Genomic DNA, 23939 nt, shown 5'->3' with positions numbered 1-23939 from the left:
TCCAGTTTTGAACTTCACAAGGTGATGGGGACACGACCGAAGCATAGAATGGACACAACAAGGAAGGGAAAATTTTGTTAACTATGAAAATATGCTAGTACATTTGGTACAAAAAAAAATAGACTTCAAAACATGCCCTATGGGCTTACAATAGCATAAATCTGGAGATAAATTCTTCTCCCAATACCTTGTCTCAAACTCCACTCCGAATTGCCTTTTACAATGCCAGAAATGTTCTTAAATAGGCCCCGGAGGCTTAAGGATTAGGAATACATTCTAGAAAGTGCTAATAGGCATCCACTGACCAAATAGAAGGTTCTAGAAGTCACATTAGAAGTCGGCACAAATTTAGAAGAATCCAGAAATGATAACCGAACTTTCGGGAGGCATAACTTTTGAACCGTAGCTTCGATTGAGAAATCGTTTACATTTTCGAAAAGATTTTGAAGTACTCTATAGCCCTATGGACCAGCTTCACTCATCCCTTATTTTTTGGCCCTATTAAAGGTCATTTGATGCCCCTAACTTGACTTTGAAGCATTCTTAGGAGCTCTCCATAAATTGAAAAACTGCAATAACTTTCAAACCATGGGGCCTTTTGACCTGATTCTTTTTCTGGAATGCTCTAAATTATAATTACAATCATCCGGCCAATTTATACCTTCTAGTTCACCAAAATGATGGCTCAATTACATACTCCTATTTTTCTAACATTTACATGTATCCTAAGGTGATTAGAAACTCTAACCCAGAACACTAATAGTGGAACTGTGAGAGTTGGAACCTTTATTTGACTCAAATGGGTATCCAAAAATGAAAACACATGAAATAGAAACTAAGTCTGAGTACATTTTTTTGGATGACACAGGATTACCCTTATGCCTCTGGATGCTCCTACATCACAAGGCATTCCTCATTTACCGATATCTTATGCTCATCTTTGATCCATGAAACTTGATAAGGTTTGGGATGCTTTAGCCTCTACAACTACAACTTTGTAACCAACTCTTCCAATGCCAAATTTGTAGAACTTCCACTATCAATGATCACCTTGCAACATTTTCTGGCCATCTTACATCTGGTCTTCAAAAGACTTCCTCTAAGGATAGGTTCCTCATCACTTCCCTTATTACATAAGGTTCTTCTCACCATCAAATTTTCTCTAGCCTTAGGTCCACTTAGTGAACTCTTAATATCTCCTTGAATCACAACATTTCTATTATTCTGCCCACTTTTAGAAGATCTACATTCAAAAGATCTATGCCCTTCTTTACCACATTTGAAACAATTACCATGGAAACCACATCTAGAATAAGAATTTATTCTTCCTCAATAAGATCTAGTATCTCCTCAGTATGAACTACCACCTTTCCACTCAATCTTGTCTTTGTCATCATGCTTCCATTTAGATTTGCCTTTATCATACACAAAATTGTCAAATCTGCCACCTTCACCAGAAGATCTACCTTTTCCTCTCTAGAGTCTACCACCTCTACCTCTTTGTCTTTATTCATGCTTCTTCCACACTTTCCAACTTCACAAAAAATATTTCATCTTGAATTCCAAATCTCAATCCATTTATGTACCTTGTAATTTTATCAACATCATCATCTACATGTCCAAATCTGATGTCCAATCCATAGAATTCCTTAGTATACTCTATTGTAGTCATATCCTTTTGTTTCAAATTTTTCATCTTTCTCAACAAGCTAACTTGGTAATTAGACGAAAGGAATTTGTTCTTTACCTTATTCACCATCTTTGGCCAAGTTATGATCTTGTCCTTTCCTCTCCTTTATCTATTAGTTTGCAAATGTTCCCACCATAATGATGCATGACATTTTAGCCTAGTAACTACAATCTTTACCTTGTTATTATCATTAGTGTTTTCATAATCAAAGAACTTCTCCACATTTGAGATCCAATATAACACAACATTGGTATCCAATTTTCCATCATAAGGATCAACTTCTACAACAAGCTTTGAATTTTCCCTAGACAACACTCACAACAATCTTTCCTCATCTTGACCTTCTTCAAGTTCTAGATTATGGTTTGGCATTACTACTTCATCATCACTTACATCATAAAGATTTGCTCCTCTCCTCTAGGCTATCGCCACAACATCTAATCTGGCTACAATTTGTCTCAACTAATCTAACATAGCATTATCAACATTTTCTCTACCATGAACCATCTTTACAAATTAGGTTCCTAGAAGATTATAACCCTCTACAAGTTATAGGCCAAATCCATAGATCTAAAACCCTACAACTAATATCTAGGTAGGGTTCTACATGATCCAATATCCAAAAGGATGAATCTTAATCTCTAATACCACCTAATGCAAGGAAGGATAGGGAAAACTAAGGCCAATGGCACACCCAACTCTCTGAACCACCCTACAAGAGTTAATATAACAGAAGCAAACACAAAGAAAGGTCACCAAAGGAGGAAAAAAGTGAAATACTTTAATTGATTCTTTAAATATTCAACATACATGCCCAGTTGTAAGGCCTTTTGGTTACATCCAAATACAAAATAAATTCATACACAAAGATCAACAACAAATTCACACTTTCCAGTTCTGCTCTATGATCCTCTTCAAACTGCTTAAAAATCTCTTAACTGCCCTAGCTCCTAGCCTAAACACTCTATTTATACTAGCCAAAATAGCTTATAGATCATTCTAGAACATGGAGAAGCCAAAATTTGGCTCTCAACAAATATTAAATGAAAATAAACCTAATATTAAATACACAAGTCAGCCTGCATCAACAATTAACTATCCTAAAATTGATGTCCAAGAAAAATAACGATATCTCCTAGATCTGATTGAGTTAGAACTCATGCTTCAAACTATGGGTAGATATCTAGGTCTTCTACAATCCCTTAAGTGTGAAAAGTTTGATTCATCAAGGGAAAGTGTGCATGCATTCCAAAATTTGAGCATAGAAAATTGTGGTGCAGAACTACTAGAATTTGATGTTCTAGAAAAATTGCCATATCTCACTTGTGCTCTAGAATATAAATATGATTCTAGGCCCTCTTTAATCCCTAAAGTGCATAGACTTTCATCCATTATGGAAAATTTGTTACATAGTCTACAATAGGCACCTAGAAACCAAAAAACATAGTTTCAGTAGAACATAGTCTTAGCAGCAATATAAAAACTAAAAACATGCAGGATAGTAGTGCAACCCAAGATGCTCCTACATCTTTTATTGATCCAAAAAAAAAAAATGGTTTGCAAACTACATAAAGCTTTATATTTTCTGAAGTAAGCTCCTAGAGCTTGGTATGAAAGGATACATGAATATCTGGTAAGGATTGATTTTGAAAAAACAAATGATAATAGTAGTCTATATATTAAAGAAGGACCATAGAATAAGATATTGTTAATAGAAATATTTATGGATGATATTTTATTCACAAGTTATGATGAATTATGCAAATAATTCTCTAAATAAATGAGGAAATAATTTGAAATCTCAATGTTTGGAGAGATAAAAAAAATGTTGTCTTACATGTTCATCAAATGAAGGATGACATCTACATTAATCAGTCAAAATACATCAAGGAAATATTAAAGACTTTTGGAATAGAAGATTCAAAACCAATTGGAACACCTATGTCTACTAGACATAAACTGTCCAAGAATGATGATTCAAAGGAGGTAAATTAGACTACCTATAGATCCATGATTGGGAAACTTTAGTATGTGGTATTGACAAGGCTTGATATTGCATTAGCAGTTGGTATAGTTGAAAGGTTTTCAACAAATCCTAGAGAAAATCATATGATGGCAGTCAAAATAATTATGAGATGTCTAAAAGGTACTAAACACTATGGTCTATGGTACAAGATAGGAGGAAACTTTGAGTTAAAATCCTTTACTAATGTTGATTGGGCTACAAGCATTGATGATAAGAGAAGCAATAGTGGAGGAGCATTCTTTCTTGGAAAGAGGTTAGTATCATGGACAAATAAAAAGAAAAATTGCATCTCTTAGTCTGCAATAACTATTGCTAGAAATGAAGGAAGAAATCAAGGACCTAGTGGTTATCTATTGTAATAACACAAGTGCAATCAACATATCCAAGAATTCAATAATGCACACTAAGACCAAACACATTACAATCGAGTATACTTTTCTAGGAGAATTACTTCAAGATAATTAGGTTAGATTGGAATATGTAAACAAAAAGGAGTAGGTTGCTGACATATTTAGCAAGACTTTAGCTAAGGATGCATTTTTCTATATAAGAGGTAAGCTAGGGGTCATTGCCCTCTCTAAATCTTACTAGAGTATAGATTAGTGATCCATTAAGAAGAGCTTCATTGCCAAACTATCAAGTTGATGCAAGAATTTCATAGCACATTTCATATGAATTAGTGCATCAAGTATGGAGACTACACAAAGCTTTATATGGTTAAAATCAAGCAACAAGAGCATGGTATGAAAGGCTACACAATTATCTTGTGAAGATTGGATTTGAGAGGACTAATAATAACAAGAATCTATACTTGAAGATAGAAAAAGGAAAAGCTATTCTACTATCTGAATTTTTTGTTGATGATATCATATTTGGAGGTCAAGATACTCTATGTAAAGCCTTTGCAAATGAATTGAAGAAAGAATTGAGATGTCAATGTTTGGAGAGATCAAATTCTTTGTGGGTTTGCAAGTACATCAGATGAAATATGGTATATACATCACTTAGTTTAAGTATGTAAAGAAGATACTATTTTTTTTTGGATTGGAAGATTACAAGCTAGTAAGGACACCTATGGTGAGAGGAAACAAGTTGTCAAAGAATAATTATTTAGTTGAGGTGAATCAAACATTGCGCAGGTTTATGATTGGCAAATTATAATACGTAGTGCATAAGAGACTTGATATTACATTATCTAATGGGATGGTTGCAAGATTCTCTACTATCTTAGGGAGAATCATTTGATGGTTTTTAAGAGAATAATGACATATCTGAAAGGAACAAAAGACTATGGTCTATACTACAAGAAAAATGAGAAGTTTGAGTTGAGAGCCTACACTGATGTTGATTGCGCTAGAAATATTGATGATAGAAAAAGAACTAGTGGAGGAGCATTTTCCTAGGCAAGAGGCTGGTTATATTGACTAGCAAGAAACAAAATTGCATATCTCAATCTACTGCTAAAGTTGAATATGTTGTTGTTGCACTAAACTGTATAAACATTTTTTGCATCAAACAACTACTAAAAGATATGAAGGAGAAAATCAATAAACCATGTGATACTTTATTGTGACAATACAAGTGCTATAAATATATCGAAGTACCCAATAATTCATACAAACACTAAGCACATTGCAATCAAGTATCATTACTTGAGAGAGTTAGTTCAAGACAAAGAGGTGAAGATGTAATATGTGAATACAAGAGAGTAGATAGATGATATCTTCACAAAAGCATTAATTAAGGATGCTCATGAGTATCTAAGAGGTAAAATGGCGGCAATACTCCTATTTGAGGCTATTTAAGAAGCATGAGTACTTCCCTACATCAATTGAGATGATTGACATTGTTACACAAGTCTTTGGTATTGTTTTCAAAGAGGAAAAAATAGAGAAAGGGAGAAATGCAAAATATCAAACACAATGAGAACAAGGGAGAAACATAGAATAACTACTTAGAGGGAGATAGTGTGAGAAATATAGAATACCAAACATACTGAGAACAAGGAATAAACTATTAACAATTGGCTATTTTTAGATATGTTAATTTTGTCATTAATGGCAACACATGATGTACATGCTTCTAGAAAACCTTATAAATAAAGATACTTAGCATTTTGGTACTCAAAAAATTATCTAAGTATGAAAATGGTTTACAACAATGTATTGTTTTGTATGCAACTTGTTGCTGACATAATACTATGACTATCAAGGGTACATGGAGGAATAATGAAGTGAGTTGAACATGTGGTTAATGTTTCTTGTAGGAATACTAACTTTGACACTTGTTATTCAATTTCTAGTGAATGTTGTTATGTGTTTATCAGACAGGAATAAAGAATAGTATTTGAAGTATAACTTGTTTATATGATGATTTTTTGAAAGAGAGGTTATATGGAAATAGTATACATGTTGATTCTGATGTGTATAACCACAAACATCAATATGGACAATATGAAAAAGAGATATTTACAATTTACTAGTATAACTATGTACAAAACAATGAAATCAAAGGTAAAGGAATTATTTTTTATGAAAAATAATTACTTGACCAATTAGGGATGACATCCTAGATGTTTACTCTAAGTTGAAAAGTTTATTTTGGTTGTAGTCAACCTAGTAGCAATTTGTGAAAAGGCATGGTATTTATGCAAAGACATCTTGTGAGGTTATTTGAAAAGTTATGCATGAAAGATATGAATGCAAATTTTTGTATCATATGCAAGAAGTGAGTTTTTGATAACTTGATTTTGTGATCCAAAATTGAGTTTAGCTAGAAAGAAGTTATAGCATCTATACTTCTATATTTGAGGAATTTAAAGGATAAATTACTTGTTTGGGTAGTGAGCTCTTCTTGAAATTGAAAGTGCATGTTTGAGTAGTGAGCTGGCATAGATCTATAATAAATTAGGATAATTAGACCATTATTCCTCTTTCAAGGATACTATGTCCATTTATGAGAACTATCTATTCCATCATGAAAAATACACTTGAATTGTCAACCCAAGGACATAACACTTGAAATCCACTATAATTGTTTTCCACAAGTGCTACAGGAACTTTCATAGTAACTATGTTGTAGGACTAATACATTAAATTTGTCTTAAAATAAGAGATTGCAAGAAATGAATCTATTCCACCTCCCAAGTCGGGCCTCTTGGTTGGCTTCAACTAACTAAGAACACAACGGGTATTCCAAAATCACTCTCTCATTAGATTTCTTCTTTGATTACATGACTAAATAATTCATGAAGAATAGAAAAGAGCAACTTTTGAATCTCAAATTAGTAATGTTTCATTAAGTTTTCATCTCCTCCTCTTTCAAGACAATCCTTCTTCCTTATATATAGAGGATTGGATACTTATTACAAACATAACATAAAAGTTGCAAACAAACATCACTAGAAAAGAAGGTGGAATTTCAACCATGACATAAAACATTGATTAAGCAACAAAATAATAGTTCACAGGAAATATAGCAAGTTGGGTCTTCCTAGTTTTTTTGAATAATTACTCTCCTTGCAAACACGACTTATCATTCAAAATTGACATGTACTTCTTTTGCCATGAATGGTCCTCATTACTTCCTCCTTTAATATGGTAATCACCACTCTTTGTGCCACTTGCCTGAAAATTAGAAACATTCAAAACATATGCACAAGAATGTTTCTACTTTTATTCAAATATTAGAACATAGCTTAAAATATCTTAATGAAATACTATGCCTTATATATAATATTAAGCAAGGCATATTATATCCACTATCCATAAGTTTAATAGATTCTAGCCATACTTGACATAAGTTCACAAGATATTTAAAACAAATATGTTGGAAATGTTTTTTACAAGGTTCAAAGAGTAAGTTCAAACTATATAAAACCTATCAAATTTGAGACATTAATATGCCTCATCATCTGCCCCTCACTATGCAAATGCTCTTTCTCAAGCATTGTACTTCTTTGCCATGGCTCTAAAATCTCCCACTATAGTCTTCCCCTATTTACCACTTCTAAAGTTGTAGAAATATCCTCTGGTTCATCTCCAATGCACACCTAAGTATTCTTCAACTAATGGGTCTAATCTGGTAGCATTATTTTCATATAGAGACCAAAGAAGGGTAGGCAGTTGAAATGTTAGTGGCATCTATAGCTCTTTTTTTATTTGTCTTCCCAGTTGCATATATTTAGCCACCCTATTAATTGCTGCCTCAAAATTGATAGGGTTGTGTGGTTTAGCCTTTTTAAAAGGTTCTAGCAGTTGACTCCATCAATTTCTAAGCCCTACAATTGCTCTTTTCTATGTGAAATTTGGAAGTGTTTGGTATTCTCTATAAACTTCCCCCTTTCTTCAAACACTTTCTAATTTTTAGTTTTGGTCTTCCACAAGTTAATCTGATCCAATCTCTCAAAAGGTCATAAGGCTAACTGGATTCATCCCAGAGTGGTAATGGTTCAGACATTTCAAGATCTCTAAAAGTATCCAATCACCTATCATAATTTGTTTCATTGTTTATCTAAGACATTAGAGCTCTTAGGTGAACATACCCTATGTAAAGAAGAGAATTCCACTTTGTCTCATGTGGAATTATGAAAGTATGCAAATAGAGCTCACACAACAAATTATTTTTCCATGAAGTTAAAGTTTGATACACATTATAAAAATCTTGAGCATTTTTAAATTCACAATCAATATCTCTCATTATCATCATCAAATAATATGATAAAAAATATTCCTTCAAACAAATAACATACAATCTTGGGGGTGGTCTATAGGCCATTGCCTGATCATCTAGCTTTAAAGCTTTATTTATCTATTGTTTCTATTTTTCAAGGCATTTCTTCAATGATTCAATTTCCTCATCTCTGTCAAATATTGCCTTCTGCATTTGATTACTTTATTTCCTCCACATGGCCTTTTGAAAAATAAAATGATTGAATAGACCAAACAATATTGACTAAATTGTAGATGACATAAATTCTTGAGCCTTAGATTTCATATTTTGTTCTTTGGCAACTTGCTAGAAAAATTGAGTTTACTAAGAAAATTTATAGGGTATAAGAGAAACATTGGAATATTTAGGTACTAGTAGCATGGTAGTTTGATCATTCCTAGGGGATTTTTTTGGAACAATAGTAGGGTTTGATTTACACATTTCCTAATTCCCTTGCAGTATCTCATTATCAAGCTCATTTTCATGTGTTTCCACATTTTGGGGTTCTAATTGCATAGGAGAACCATCTGGGATATTTTCAACTGTGTGAGATTTTGAAATTGGGGCTTTTGGATTTTCAATGGAAATTAGGGATGCTTGACCTTGCATACAAGGGCTTCTATGCATAGGAATCTCTTTAGCTTTGACCATTTTGCAGGTTTGCTTTGGTTTAGGCATGACTAGAGTAGATGTTGTAGGAATGGTCGTTGTAGGAATAAACCTATTTCTTTTTATTACTTTAATAGAGGGGCTTTGGGCTTCCTTTTCAAGATTAGGGATTTCTTTACCAATCTTACACTTGCCCTTATTTGTAGAAGAACTCAGTATAGCATCCTCTAAAATAGGTTCAATAGTCTTATCAAGAGAGGTTTTTTTTTCCATTTCAACTGAATATTGATTCGACTTTGTGATTTCTTCCTCATTTCCTAAATTATAAGGAATAGGGTTGGCTTGTGGCTATAAGGTTTTGAATTCAACAAATTCTAACCATGATATAGGGGAAGAATCCCTAAGAGACCTTTCAACTAGAAGTTTAATGAGAGGATGATAGGAAATAGAATTTTCCTTTCCTTTTTGAGTTTCTTTAGCACTAATGCACAACATGTTATAAAGGAAATTGGGGACATTAACTTACATGTTATGTCTTATGCAATTGAGTAATTTAAAATGATGGGTATGCAAGTTTGAGAACCTTCCATCATAGGTTAAATACCTAATAATGTGGGTTGCCAATTCTGGATATGGAGCTGGAAGAGAAAGTCTTTTACACCCTTGTTTTGTAATATCCATTTGAGGGTCACTTAGCTAAGTGAATGGTGCCCGTGAGGACCTAGCATCATATTCATTTGGATAATGCTCCCTAACTGTTAGTAGTCTTGTGACTTCTACTATCCTCTCAAAATCAGTCTTAGTCCCCATGCTGTGGCTTCCCCTTCAACAAATGTAGTCATAAATTCCATTGCCACTTCTTCATTATACTCGATTAATTAAAAGAAATAGCCAAGCCATCCACAAGCATGAAATCATCAAATTGCTTCAACATTTAAAAGTAAAATATTATGAATGATGAGGTCATACCTCTTTAACTATCCCCCCATCTCAAACTATGTACCTTTGATTTCCTCTACTCTCACTACTCTGATAAGGTTTTTCTACTCTTCACCTCTACAAATTCCCTCTTCTTTGAATTTTGAACTGATCTTTATGAAAAATGTTGTTACTCTTGTCACAAAAGTTTGCACCCACATCCAAATTTGTTTACCTAAGGACAACCTTGTGAAACATGGAAACAACCTCCAAGCTATGGGACTTGAACTGTAAGGTTGAGTCTCTAGAGAAGGTTGGCTTCCTTTACTATCAGGGTACACCTAACTACTCTTAGAGAGGACAAGGGAGAAGGACTACATGAAATAAAATCTACCTACTCTAACCTAGGGGGGTGATGCACCAAAATAGAGTGTTCAAACCAATCTTTGCCCATACATGCACTATTGAACCATCATGACACCAAAAGATATACACATCTAGATTTGCTTTAATCTAGCAATCATATGCAAATTAGAAAACCCAAATGAATGAAACAAGGAAAGAGAGGATTCACTTATATACCATTCATAGGCCAAAAGAGATACAGTCATGCAAGATTGCAGATTTCCAAAATACACCAATGAGAGGCAAATAGTTCTTGCACTTTACATCAATGGCTAGAGGAGATAAGGTAGAATGTCATATAGTTCAGAGGAAAAGGGAATTTACACTGAAGTTGCAGGGTAATATTAGAGAAAATAGAGAAGAGTCAACCTTAACAAAATCTACAAAAATTTCCTTTATAGCTCAGGCATAACTGCGATATTTTCTGACTGAAGTTACTACACAACCACTACCATTAAGTCTTACAAAGAATAATCATGCAAATCTAGGGAAAATCTAACCTTGGCACAAACTCGAATACCATGAAATCTTATATTTTTCTAAAATAGGGCCTCAAGAAGACAAAAATAGCACCATTAAACAATTCTAACCAAGTAGATGGGTAGGATCAGAGGTGGTGGAGTGCAACATTCACTCGAGAGTGGTTGGAATCGATCATGAAGATCAGATTGTGCAAGAAAACCTAATTTCCTTCTTTTCTAGCTCGTGAATTAGCAAGGTCAAATAGTCAATTGAATTCTACCACCAAGATGAGCCACGTGGATCAATGATTTCATTTCATTTTTCCACCCTACAAAGTCTCCACATGGTTGACCACATCTAACTGACTAACTATGCCATCTTTTCAAAACCCTAACTGTGGCAGTCTCCCAACTGCCAGCCTTGACTACCAATGCCTTAGCTAGGCCTACTGGGACACGTGTCCTTTAGGTGCTTCCCTACAATGTTTAATTTCCTCACATCTTTATATTGCAAGAAAGTGTTGATTGTTGATCTCTATGAGATCAACGATCATGAAAGATCCTCCATATATTGTGCTTGCTTTTTAAAAATTTTGGGCCCACAAGCACTTAGTATCCAACTCAGCATGACCTGGCACCACCTTGGCATCCAACCGCAGTGTAAGGAATAGACCTAACCCCACAAGGACATATGATAGTGAGGCACATGCTCACATTCCTTAAAACTCATGCAACTTCTTATTGTGGGTATGCACTAGCCATTGATCTTGGGAGATCTAACGGTGGAAGGTACAACTGAGAACATGCGACACCCCTATAGCCTTTATTCCTTTGGGCTTGTAGGTACACATGGTGATCTAGTGCTTGCCCACATTGTTAGGAAGTCTATCAAAACATAGAATGTGGGAAAGTGGGTGCCAATCAAAATACCAGCTAGACTGAGACTTCTTCCTTCTATGGCCCACAAAAGAAGATGAACCCACCTGCCATGTGTCACGAAGGGGCTTCCCCACAATGTTTAATGGTCATTTTTTTTGAAAATGCAAGAAAGTGCCCACCGTAGATCACCAAAGATCTGACAACATAGAAAGTTGTAGGAAAATAGAAAGTTTAATTGTTTTATTTTTTGTATTTCCCAAGCATTAAAATAATAAAAAGTAGGGAGAGATCGTTGGGTGGGCTTGCATTTGAAATTCAAATTTTACTGAGAGGCAAAAATAAAGAACATTTCTGGTGACTCAGAGGGGATTCAAGCTAGCTATGTGTATGACCAGTGGCCTTATGCATCCATTAGGCCATAGAGTCATAAAAGATGTGGATCGGTGCACTATGAAACCCTAACCCTACCTCTATAGTAGTAAAACATTGAAAGCTCTATCTTTGTAACTCTACAACCTCAGGAAAACACATGTGCTCATGCACTTGTTGGAAAACTAGAAAACAATAGGAAGAAAACTAAGCTACCTATGTACACGAAACCTCAACCCCTATCAGAAACATGGTTTGAGATAGATCCCATTGACTAGTATAGGAAAAATTTCACCACCACGCTTACTTAATGAAAAGCATTGGCCTGCTTGCAACTAACAATCACATAGGGACCACTCCATAGTGCATCAAATTTTGAGTGTCTCCCTGGCTTTGCCCTATTTGCATCCCATTTCAAAACCAAATCACCCTTTCTAAAGATTCTAACCCTAGTCTTCTTGTCAAAGCTCCCTTTCACCTACTACTGATGTGTTCCTAGGGTTTGAATGGCTTGACTTCTTTTCTCTTCCAACTCCATCAACTTTTCCATTCTCACTGTCATGGAATCATCTTCAATTAGCTCTAGCTAATGAGCTAGTTCTAGGGATGAGAATTCTAATGAAATTGAAAGCCTTGCTTCTCTGCCATATACCAACATAAATGGTGAATTTCCTATTGATCTCTTAGGTGTTATTATATTAGCCCATAGTGCAGTCCTCAAATTTTGATGCCAACACCTTTGGTTATCCTCTATAGTTCTTTTCATAATCCTAATCAAGTTTTTGTTTGATGAATCATCCAAACCATTGCCTTGAGGATAGTAGTTTGAGGATGTACTCAAGTAGATATTATGGTCAACTGCCCATGCACAAATCTAAGCTCTTGCAAAAGATTTTGCATTATCTAAAATAATGGTTGAAGGGGCACCAAACTTGGTCACAATTCTATCAAGGAACTCAACAACTAAAGATTCTATGGCATCATTTAATGCAACTTCCTCTGTCCATCTAGTGAAGTAGTTTGTAGCAACTAGAATCCATTCGTGACTAGAACTAGGAGAATGATTGATAGGGCCCATGAAATCCAATCCCCATTAAGCAAAAGGCTGGTCCACCTGAATGGGATGAAGAGGAAGAGCTGCAAGCTTTTGCTTACTAGAAAAGAAAGCACATTTTTCACACTTCCTCACATACCTATGACAACCATAGAATAAGGATGGCCAGTAGTAACCGGCCCTCATGATCTTCATTGTAGTTGTCCTTGCTAAGAAGTGACTACCATTAGGACCATCATGAAGCTATTTGATCATTCTTTTAGCTTTGTCCATGTCAATGCATCTTAATAGGGCTCCATTAAAATCTTTCCTCAAAAGGATACTATCAACTATGACATAAGGAATTGACTATAATCTATATTGTCTCCTTTCAGTTCTATCTAATCCTTGAGGATATCCATTGCCTAGTAAGAAATTCCTCATATCATCCATCCAATTCCTTGGGTCATTTTTTCTTATCTCTTGTTGTTCTATTAGTATCATAGCAACTTCCTCATCCAATTCCTGATATGATATCATCTATTTACACAACCCCTTTCCTCTTACTAGCTTGGTGATCTGGATGTCAACATCATATTACATTACTTTAGTAATCCAACCAGCTCTCTTCTCATTAATATCTTTGCTTAAAAGAAAATCCTTCACACTTGCATGGGGTACTAACAGATGAATCTTATTATGAGACAGGAGGTGTCTAAATTGTTGGCATTAAGTTATTATTGCCATTAGTGACAACATTTATCTATTTCAGTATAGTTACCAAGCTCAGCACTCAGTTTCCTACACTCACCAAGAATTCTAGTGTTAACCATGCTTAGAAGTGTTCATCAATTTACACTGAGATTCATAGTATCTACCAAGCATCTCAATGTCTACCGAGTAGTCAAACTATGTCATGCAAATTTAGTGTAAACTTAGCATTGGAAGTTATAATGTTTACCAAGTAAAGCAAGGTAAACTCATTGTGTAGTATCTATCAAGTAACACAACATCTATCGATTCACCAATGGTCACCAATTTTAGAACTATGTTGAGTGATTAGTATGGACCAAACCTTCACTTCTACCGAGTGCATGATGATGTCGAGTAATGCAATGGACATCGAGTATCAGAAGGTCACCAAGTCAGTTTAGTGAACCTGAGTTATTTACTATTGGGATGACTCAATAATGTTTTGTTCACTTGTTTTTTAGTTGACCTTGCAATTATAATTATTGGAATGATATATATCTAATGTATTATAATATTTACAATCTATGGATGAGAATATCAAGGAATAGACATGTAATGTTTTGAGAAGAGTGAATGTGAATCAGTATCCAAGAAAAATACTAAGAAAGGTCAACAAGGAATAGTAAAGATCCATCAATCACAAGAGGTGATCTATACTTCAAGGATCTAATCAAAAATCAAGTTGTAAGTCAAATCTACTATTTCATCCTAACAGGTGAACTAGTCTCTAAATCCTTTAACAAGGTAGACTTAACAATCTTTTGTAAATCTCTTAACTGAGTGCATACTTCATTGTATGTTTGTAAATCCTCTAACAAGGTGGACCTAGCAGTCCTTTTTGCTCCTAATAGGGTAGATCACTAGAAGTGGTCAATGTAAGCCTTAATAGGTCAACTTTATACTGCAGTATTGAAGTTTTGTGGGTATCATCCCCACCCCAATTTTACTTTCTATTTGGAAGGTTTTTGGGTCACCAAATCACTGTGTACGAGTGTTATGAATGTTTGATCTCTCATACATGTAGTACATTAGATAAATGAATGGTGAATAGTATATATGGTTAAAGTGCTAAATTATTTTAATCTTTTTGAAATTACTAATTCACTCCTCCCCTCTCAATAACCTGACATATCTTGAATATTTCCAACAATTGGTATCAGAGCTTTTGTGGTTCTCAGGATAAAGTTTGATAGCTTGCACAAAGATCTAAAGGACAAATGGAGATATTTAGACTTGACACGGTAATTGAAAACGAAAAGTTAGATCTAGAAATGGCCATGGCTCAACTCAAAGAAGAAAAAGAGCATCTTTCCCAATCCCTCAAAAGAAGGAAGGAAATTGCAAGACAAATGAATGACCATCAGTATGTTGAAGAAAAGATTGAAGACCTTTTATCATCAAGCAGTTTAGATGAAGCTAATGAGGCAATCAAGTAACTCCTAGCAAAGAATGGCTATCTGTAGGAAGAAGTAAGAAAACTTAAAAGAGAACAATAAATCCAATCAATTAGGCTATGTGAAGTTCTAGAATAGAGAAACAAGGAAAATGAAGACTTGGAGGCAAGAAGTAATCAATCCAATCAGCATGAAGACCTCATGGATCAAATCTCTAGAGCAAATGAAGAAATTAGGATTCTCAAAGTACAAAATGAAAGAATAAGAAGTGATCTAAGTAGTGAAAGGGAAATTAATGAAAGAATATTGAGAGAACTAGGACATGAAAAGAAAATTGTTGAAAAATTAAAGAGTGACCTAAAAACTAAAAAGAAAATCAATGAAAGAATGATGAAGTCACAAGAAGACATGAATCAACCGATTCAGTAAAATGAGCAAAATCTTCATAAGAAATAAAATAAAGTAGGACTTGGATACAATGAAGAACAAGGTGAATCTTTCAAGAAATGTGCAAAAAGGAATTCAAAACCCTTATGCAATCATTGTGGAAAAATTGGTCACACATCAAAAAAATGTTGGAGTAATGGAAAAGGAAAATTCAATGGAAAATGTGATAACTGCAATCAGCATGGTCACAAAGCCAATGAATGCAAGGACAAACCAAAATTTGAAGTAAATTGTCACAAATGCAAGAAGCATGGTCACAAGGCATTCCAATGCAGATCCAAATCATTCAATCTAGTTGAACAACTTGTTAAGTCAATATTTGGATGGGATTACAACACATGGTGTAGATGTCATTATTGTGGAGAATATGGACACATTGGTATAAATTGTGCAAGACATCACCTAAAGGAAGGACACTACTATAAGGTGCTATACATGCACAAAAATCAGCCATATAGCTAAAAACTACATGAATATAGGAAGAATTGAAGATGAAAAGAAAGCTAAAGCTGACAACATTCAGAAGCAGATGAGACAACAGTGGATTCCTAAATCTACTGAGCAGAACAATTCAAATGATGGCCACGTCACTCAAGAAGTGGGTGATTCCACCATTTCCAATTAGATTAATAAAGAAAGATCTAGAACTATATCATCAAGCTATATCTAGAGTAGTTCCAAATGAAAGAGAGAAAACGATCCAATTAGTATTGTAGATATGCTAGATCATAGAAAAGTTATCTTTCACTGAGTGCATCAAACTCTACTAAGAAAAATGGTTAAAGACTTTACTAAGCAAGGATGGGAGTAAAAGGAATTTTGTTCTTCTATCGAGTTGTTACTTATGCTAAGTTAGGTTAGTGGATGACAATTTGTCATGCATTATGACAACATGGTACCTAGCATTAATGGTGAACTCTTCATCAAAATGGGTAGAATTCAACCTCATTTTCATCATATTCTCAGAGCTAAAAGATTTCCAAGTGCATTCAAGTGATCTCAAGCAATTTTTAGTAAAGAATTTGTTCAAAAAAAAATTCTTACACCTACTAAGCAACAATGGCATCTGGGAGTAGCAATAGCAGCAAGGCAAAGAAGGGTTTGGAGATGCTGGTAAAGGGTGTAGAATGGAAAGTGCCTAACTTCAAAATTGTTTTGGCCATTGTAGAGTCACTTGATCCTAATGGAGCAATCCCAAATTCCACCAAAGGTACTCCTCATAAATGACATTCATAATCATTTCAAATGCACTATTCAAGAAATAGGAACACTAGAAATGGAGAATGCCCTGGGAGAACTATGTGCTAATGGAACCCTAAAACCCGAGCATAAGCACTTAGAAGAGAAAGGCTTGACCCATATCCCGCATCTGCTAAGAAGCTTCTAAATTGAGTGGATTAGGTATATTTTGAGTCATGTGCACAATGGTCAGTTATGGTTAGAGCAGCCCATCATGATAACAAAGAAGATGATTCACAAAATCACAGATCTCCCTATGCTCAACAAAGTTAAGGTTACTAAAACCCTAGCTGAGTGGGATGGAAGAGGACTAAAGATTAGCAATGTATCTGACATAGAAATTAGGTTTGGTATTCATATCATTGCACATAAGATATACAACTCTAGTAGACTAATTAGTGTGCCATGTGAGGCTGTGAACTTAGCATACAAGATAGTTAAGAAGAATCTGGAGTATGATTTGGCAGATTTATTATTGAAATAATTGAACAAGAACATGGATAGCATAAGGATCTCAAAGAATAATCCCTATAAATTTGGTTCCCTGTTAACTTGTTTATTTTTCTATGTTCAAAAATTCTTTCCATCAAAGGGCTCAATTGTATGGAGAAAAGACACCCCAATTCTATATCAGATTAATGAGTTTATTGCTGAGATGGGTGAAAACTTTGAGAAGGTTATGGATAATTATTTTGAAGATTTCAAGGAAAGAATGAATAATTGGTTCCAAATTCTACCAAAATTGGTTGAAGACTACAAAGATGATGTATCTTTCATGGTTGACTATGATAGAGTATACATTCAGGCAGTCAGACCCTGAGTTGCATGGGTGAAACCTCTTCCTTATGAGGTCAATATTGATGAAACCAAGGATATTATTAAAGCACTAGTGAATGAGCCTGTAGATCCTAAGCTTCCTGCCTTTGGAACTTATGATGAAGCAAAGGCTAGAATTGAGCTTGAAATCAAGCTACCCAATCTATAAGAGAAGGCAAGAGGAAGATAGCAAAATTAAAAACTAAAATTGGCCCTCTAATTTTTACTGAAGGTAAAGGAGAGGATGAAGAAGAAGAAGAAGAAGAAGAAGAAGAAAGAGAAGAACATGAATCTAAAAAAGAAGAGGAACTGCCAAAGAAGAAAGGAAATGTGTTTATCACCAAACCTCAAAAGTAGCCAACTATAGTATTCACAAGGAGAACTAGGAAAGGCAAGAAGGAAAGTGTACTTGTTAGGCCTCCACTCACATTTGAGGAAAGGCTAAAATAGTTAAGGATTGGAGCAAGCATCAACAATTTTAAAGCTCTCAAATATGAAACTTAGACTCCTACAGAGCAAAAGGAGATTGAAGACTTGGTAATGGAAAAGTTAGGAACTTGGAAATTCTCTCCTGATCAATTTGCATCTCAAATTCTAGCAGTACTTCTTGACAAAATAAAAGTTAGATGGGAGAACATGGTACAAACTATCAAATATATATTTGAGCAAAAACTAAAGGAATTAGTACCCAATCTGATAGATGTAGAAGTCAAAAAGGCATTGAAAGATCATGAAGGAAGAATGAATATGAGATTCAATACTTTCATTATACTATTAAAAGACATTGAATCAGTTGTCAAAAATGCTACTGATGTTTGGAATGATGCATATCATCTCAGAAAGCCATCAGATGATCATGTTGAAATTAAGGATGATGATAGCGATGACAATGATGATTTTGATAACACTCCATCTATCACAATTACACTAGGAGAGTTGCATGCACCAATGAAAGAAAAAGAGGAAGAAGACAAGGAGGAAGAAGCACTTGAGGAAGAAAAAGATGAAGATGACCTAGAAAGAATTGCAACAATAATTATTGCATCCCTTCCTCACTCTCCACCAAAGACTATTAAATCTACTATGGAGATAACTTCTACAAGTAAAATTGTGAGCACAATAGCCACTTCAATTGCTCAATCTTCACCAGCCACCTCCCAGCTCTAGGTATCTGAAACAAAAGTGCCAAGCACTTTATCTACTAAGCTACCTATCACTTCTTCAGCTACCAAGTTAGCTTCCTTAGCTCCTTCACCATCAGTTAGTGCAAGAGTAAGTTCTATAATTTTGTCTTCATCAATTCTAGTAAGTTCTATAGTTTTTTTTGTCAGTATTATCTATATCCACTTCAACTCCAATCAGTTCAGATATTGCTATGGGTACTCTACCGAGTGTGACACCATTTTTGGGAAGTTTTTCAATCTTTGATCTAGTTAGTACTTCTATTAGCATTCAATCCTTGAATCCTATCCTATTTTTCACTGCTAGCCCTTCTATCTCCACTATTTTGTCTATTCCAAAGGTCAAACCAATAATCAAAGAAGTCAAACAAAAACATCCATTAAAACTTCTGATCACTGGAAAGGAAATTGAAGAAGACATTGACTTAGACATAGAGATAGAAATACCAAAGATTGACTTTGACACTACTACCATTGAAGAGATGAGGTTAGCTAGTCAACTCATAGAGAAGAAAGCTAGGCAGAAGTAGTTAAGGTCTGAAAGGGATAAGGAGTACAAAATAATTGAGAATGCCAAGGATATAATTACAAAAGCTATAGGTGGTGAAGTAGATTCCACTCAACACATTTTGATTTAGTTAGAAGATGCAGTACAAAAATTTAATGAAGCTCCTTCCGAACAAGAGAAACTAATTGAAAAGGCTGAAAGGAAATTTGATGACAAGGTGCTAGATCATATTGCTCAATAGATATAAATCAAGCAAGTTGAATTGTCCACACTATTGGGTAATTTTGAAAATTATTTTAATAATGCAACATCACTTTTTTCCATACTTTGTGATGTTTATGGTTTTACTAAAGAAATAAAGGAGAAGCTAAATAAGATTGACATTGATATACAATCAAGTGCATCCAACATAAAGGTGGAATCCTCCTCCACAATCTCCCATCACACCAAAATCAAATATTTGGTAGATGTGCAGGTGGAACTATTGAGAGAGGAAGAAAGGATCTAGTCTACACTAATAGATATCCAGAACATGATCCTTCCTATCATGGATACAATGTAGAAACATATTGTTCATTGCAAAACATTGGTCCAAGATCAGAGCTTCTCAGTGGCTGATCACATGATCTAATTATCAGAAAAAGTTCAAATTGCTCTCTCCACCTGTCAAATTTTGTAGTAGACTTGGGGTAATAAATTTGTAACCATCCTTAAGGTACATCAATATTTTCTATCTCACTTTGGTGTAACCATATGAACTATATATATAGTCCTTTGGCATTATTGTCAAAAAGGGGGAGACATTCAACATAATAAATTGGGAGAGTTATCAATATAAGTGAAAGGGGGAGTTAGCACTCAATAGAGTTAGCATGTGTACATAAGTATCTTTGTATATACATTATAATTCATCAATAAGATATATGTAGAAATGAATATGCAGCAGTTCTACAAAGATCAATTTTGAAAAACCAAAATTTAGTGAGTGAGGTTATGTACAAATGTTTTGGCTTATAAGTGTTTTGTCACTAATGCCAAAGGGGGAGATTGTTGGCATTAAGTTATTATTTCCATTAGTGACAACACTTATCTATATTAGTAGAGCTACCAAGCTCAACACTCATTTTCCTACACTCATTGAGCATTCTAGTGTCAACCGAGCTTAGAAGTGTTCAATAGTTTACACTAACCTTCACAATATCTACCAAGCATCATAATGTCTACTGAGCAGTTAGACTGTGTCATGGGAAGTTAGTGTAAATTGAGCATTGGAATTTATAATGTTTACTGAGTAAAGAAGGGTAAACTTAGTGTGCAGTATCTACCGAGTAACACTACATCTACTGGGTCACTAGTGGTCACCGAATTCATAACTATGTTGAGTGATTAGTATGGATGAAGCCTTCACTTCTACTAAGTGCATGAAGATGTCAAGTAATGTAGTGGACATCAAGTATCAGAAGGTCACCAAGTCAGTTCAGTGAACCCAAGTTATTTACTATTGGGTCGACTTAGTAATGTTTTGTTCACTTGTGTTTTAGCCGACCTTGCAATTATAATTATTGGAATGATATATATGTAATGTGTTATATCATTTACAATGTATGGATGAGAGTATCAAGGAATAGACATGTAATTTTTTAAGAAGAGTGAATGTGAATCAGTAGTAGAGAAAAATACTCAGCAAGGTCAACAAGGAATAGTAAAGATTCATCAATCACAAGAGGGATCTGTACTTCAAGGATCTAATCAGTAATCAAGTTGTAAGTCAAATCTACTATTTCATCCTAATTGGTGAACTAGTCTCTAAATCCTTTAACAAGGTAGACTTAACAATCTTTTGTAAATCTCTTAATCAAGTACATACTTCATTGTATGTTTGTAAATTCTCTAACAAGGTAGACCTAGTAGTCTTTTGTGCTCCTAATAGGGTAGATCACCAAAAGTGGTCAATGTAAATGTTAACATGCCAACTTTATACTACAATATTGAAGTTTTGTGGGTATCATCCCCACCCCAATTTTACTTTCTATTTGGAAGGTTTGTGGGTCACCAAATCATTGTGTACATGTGTTATGAATGTTTGATCTCTCATACATGCAGTAGATTAGATGAATGAATGGTGAATAATATATATGGTTAAAATGTTGAATTTTTTTAAAAAAATTGAAGTTACTGATTCACCCCTCCCCTCTAAGTAACCTATCATATCTTGAATATTTCCAACATAAATTTCTTTAAAGCTTTGATGACTGCAAGGGTTTGCTTCTCCACATAGTTGTATTTATCTTCATACTCTTTAAGCCTTTCACTAAAGAAGGCTATGGAATATTCTTCATCTTTATCATTTGTTTGAGTCAAGATAGCAGAAATGCTTGACTCGCCACCTAGGGTATAAAGAATGAAATCCTTTTCAAAATTTGGATTAATGAGAGTTGGGGTTGAGGCTATGGCTACCTTGATCTCTTCAAAACTTTCCCTCCCTTCCTTGGTCCATGTAAAGACCATACTTTTCTCTAGCATATCCGTAAGGGGTTTTACCATGGTAGCAAGATTAGGAATAAATCTTCTCACAAAATTTAACCTACCAAGGAAACTTTCCATCCCTTGCTTATGTTTAGGAAGAGGGAGAGCGAGTATTGCTTTTTTTCTTTCTAGATCAATGGTTAAACCATCCTTAGATATAATGTGTCCTAATAATTTTCCTTGATTGGTAGCAAAGACACACTTTCTTGGCTTAAGGGATACCCCAAACTCTCTACACCTTGAGAACACCTATCTTAAATGATCAAAATGATCTTCTACACTCTTTGAATACACTATGATATCATCAAGGTAAACTAATACAAACTTTTCACTCACATTTTTGAAGGTCATCTCCATTGCCTTCTAAAATGTAGCACCTACATTGGTTATCCCAAATGGAATCTTACAATAAGCATAGGTACCCCATTTGGTAGTAAAAGCAGTCTTGTACCTATTAGAACCACTGACCTTAGACAAAATCTGCTTCATGGAAGGGAGAGGATGGTGATCTTTAAGGGAAGCTTGGTTAAGTTCCCTAAAGTCCACACATAATCCAATTTATCCATTATTCTTCCTAACAAGGACAAGGTTTGGGGGAAAATTATATTGGCCTCAATCAATTTGGATAGCTCTTTTCTCATTAAGGGTTCAATTTTTGGATTCATTGGCCTCTATTTTTGTCTTACTGGTTCCACATTATCAATTAAATCTATGGTATGATGAAAAAACCTTGGGTCAAAACCCTTTAAATCATCATACATCTAGGAAAATACATCATTAAATTCTTGACATAGATGAATAAAACTTTCTTGCTCAATCTCAGAACATACCTTCCCCATATTTAAGGATTTTCCATTAGCAACCATTACTGGGATGTGATCATCTTTGTCATTAGCTAGGTTCATAGCTCTGCCTCTTACTTGGCCATTAGGATTGAAAACACTCTCTAAAGTAATGAGACCCTTAGGCAATTTCTTGGATTTGAGATTAATGATTTGAACACCATACCGATCCTATAGTCTAGACTGATTTCTATCTTAAAAAATTTCTTCATTTTGCAAGAAGCTTACAATTTGTTCATTAGATTCAAACACTTTCCAATGAATGTTGTTGTCAGGGATGGAAAGTCTTACCACCATTTTTATTTGTTGCTTCCTCTTCTCCTCAAGATTCCCTAGGACATCATGAGATGCACCTATTGCTACAAGTCTATCAACATGTCTATTTTCTTTTCTAGGGATGCTTTGGATATTAAATGCATTGAAATCCTCAAAAAAATCCCATACCCTATGTTTATAAGACTTGAGAAAACCATTCTTGGTGATATTCTAATTTCTCACTTGATTAACCACCAACTCACTATCTCCATTTACACTTAAGGATTGAATTCCTCTTTTCTGAGCAAGTAGGAGACCTTGAATCAAGGATTCATATTCGGCCACATTATTACTACAATTGAACTGGAACCTAAAGGAGAATTATTACCTTACTTGTGTAGGAGAAATCAACATCACACTAGCCCACAATCCATTCTTATTCCTTGATCCATCAAAGTACATACTCCATATCCCACTCACATCTTCTTTAGTCTCCACAAGATTGGGAACTAGAGCATCCTTCTCTAATATACAATATGTACAGAGGCCTATCTCAAGGGTTTCTGACATAGGATAAAATTGATATGCATTAGACCATTCATCTAAGGGAAAATCAAGTATCTCTACTAGAGAAGTAGTAGGCTCTTGCATTATGTCATTCTCATCCATTTCTAAGATAGTGCAATTCATGTTGATGAGATTAGGGGTGTAGGGTTCAGTATGATGGAGGGCTACAGGCTCTGCTCTGATTGAAGCTTTGGTCCCATACCTTGTCCTAAAAGACATATACAACCAATCAAAAGATATCTAACCACCTCTTTGGGCAGTGAAGTCTCTTGATAGACAAATAGAAAAATGTGGCTTGACTTCAACAATGG

The sequence above is a fragment of the Cupressus sempervirens genome, chromosome 3 (assembly GCF_028749045.1).
Source record: "Cupressus sempervirens isolate cs-2001-9-10 chromosome 3, ASM2874904v1, whole genome shotgun sequence".
NCBI lineage: Eukaryota > Viridiplantae > Streptophyta > Pinopsida > Cupressales > Cupressaceae > Cupressus > Cupressus sempervirens.
Note: the sequence above shows the minus strand (reverse complement) of the source record.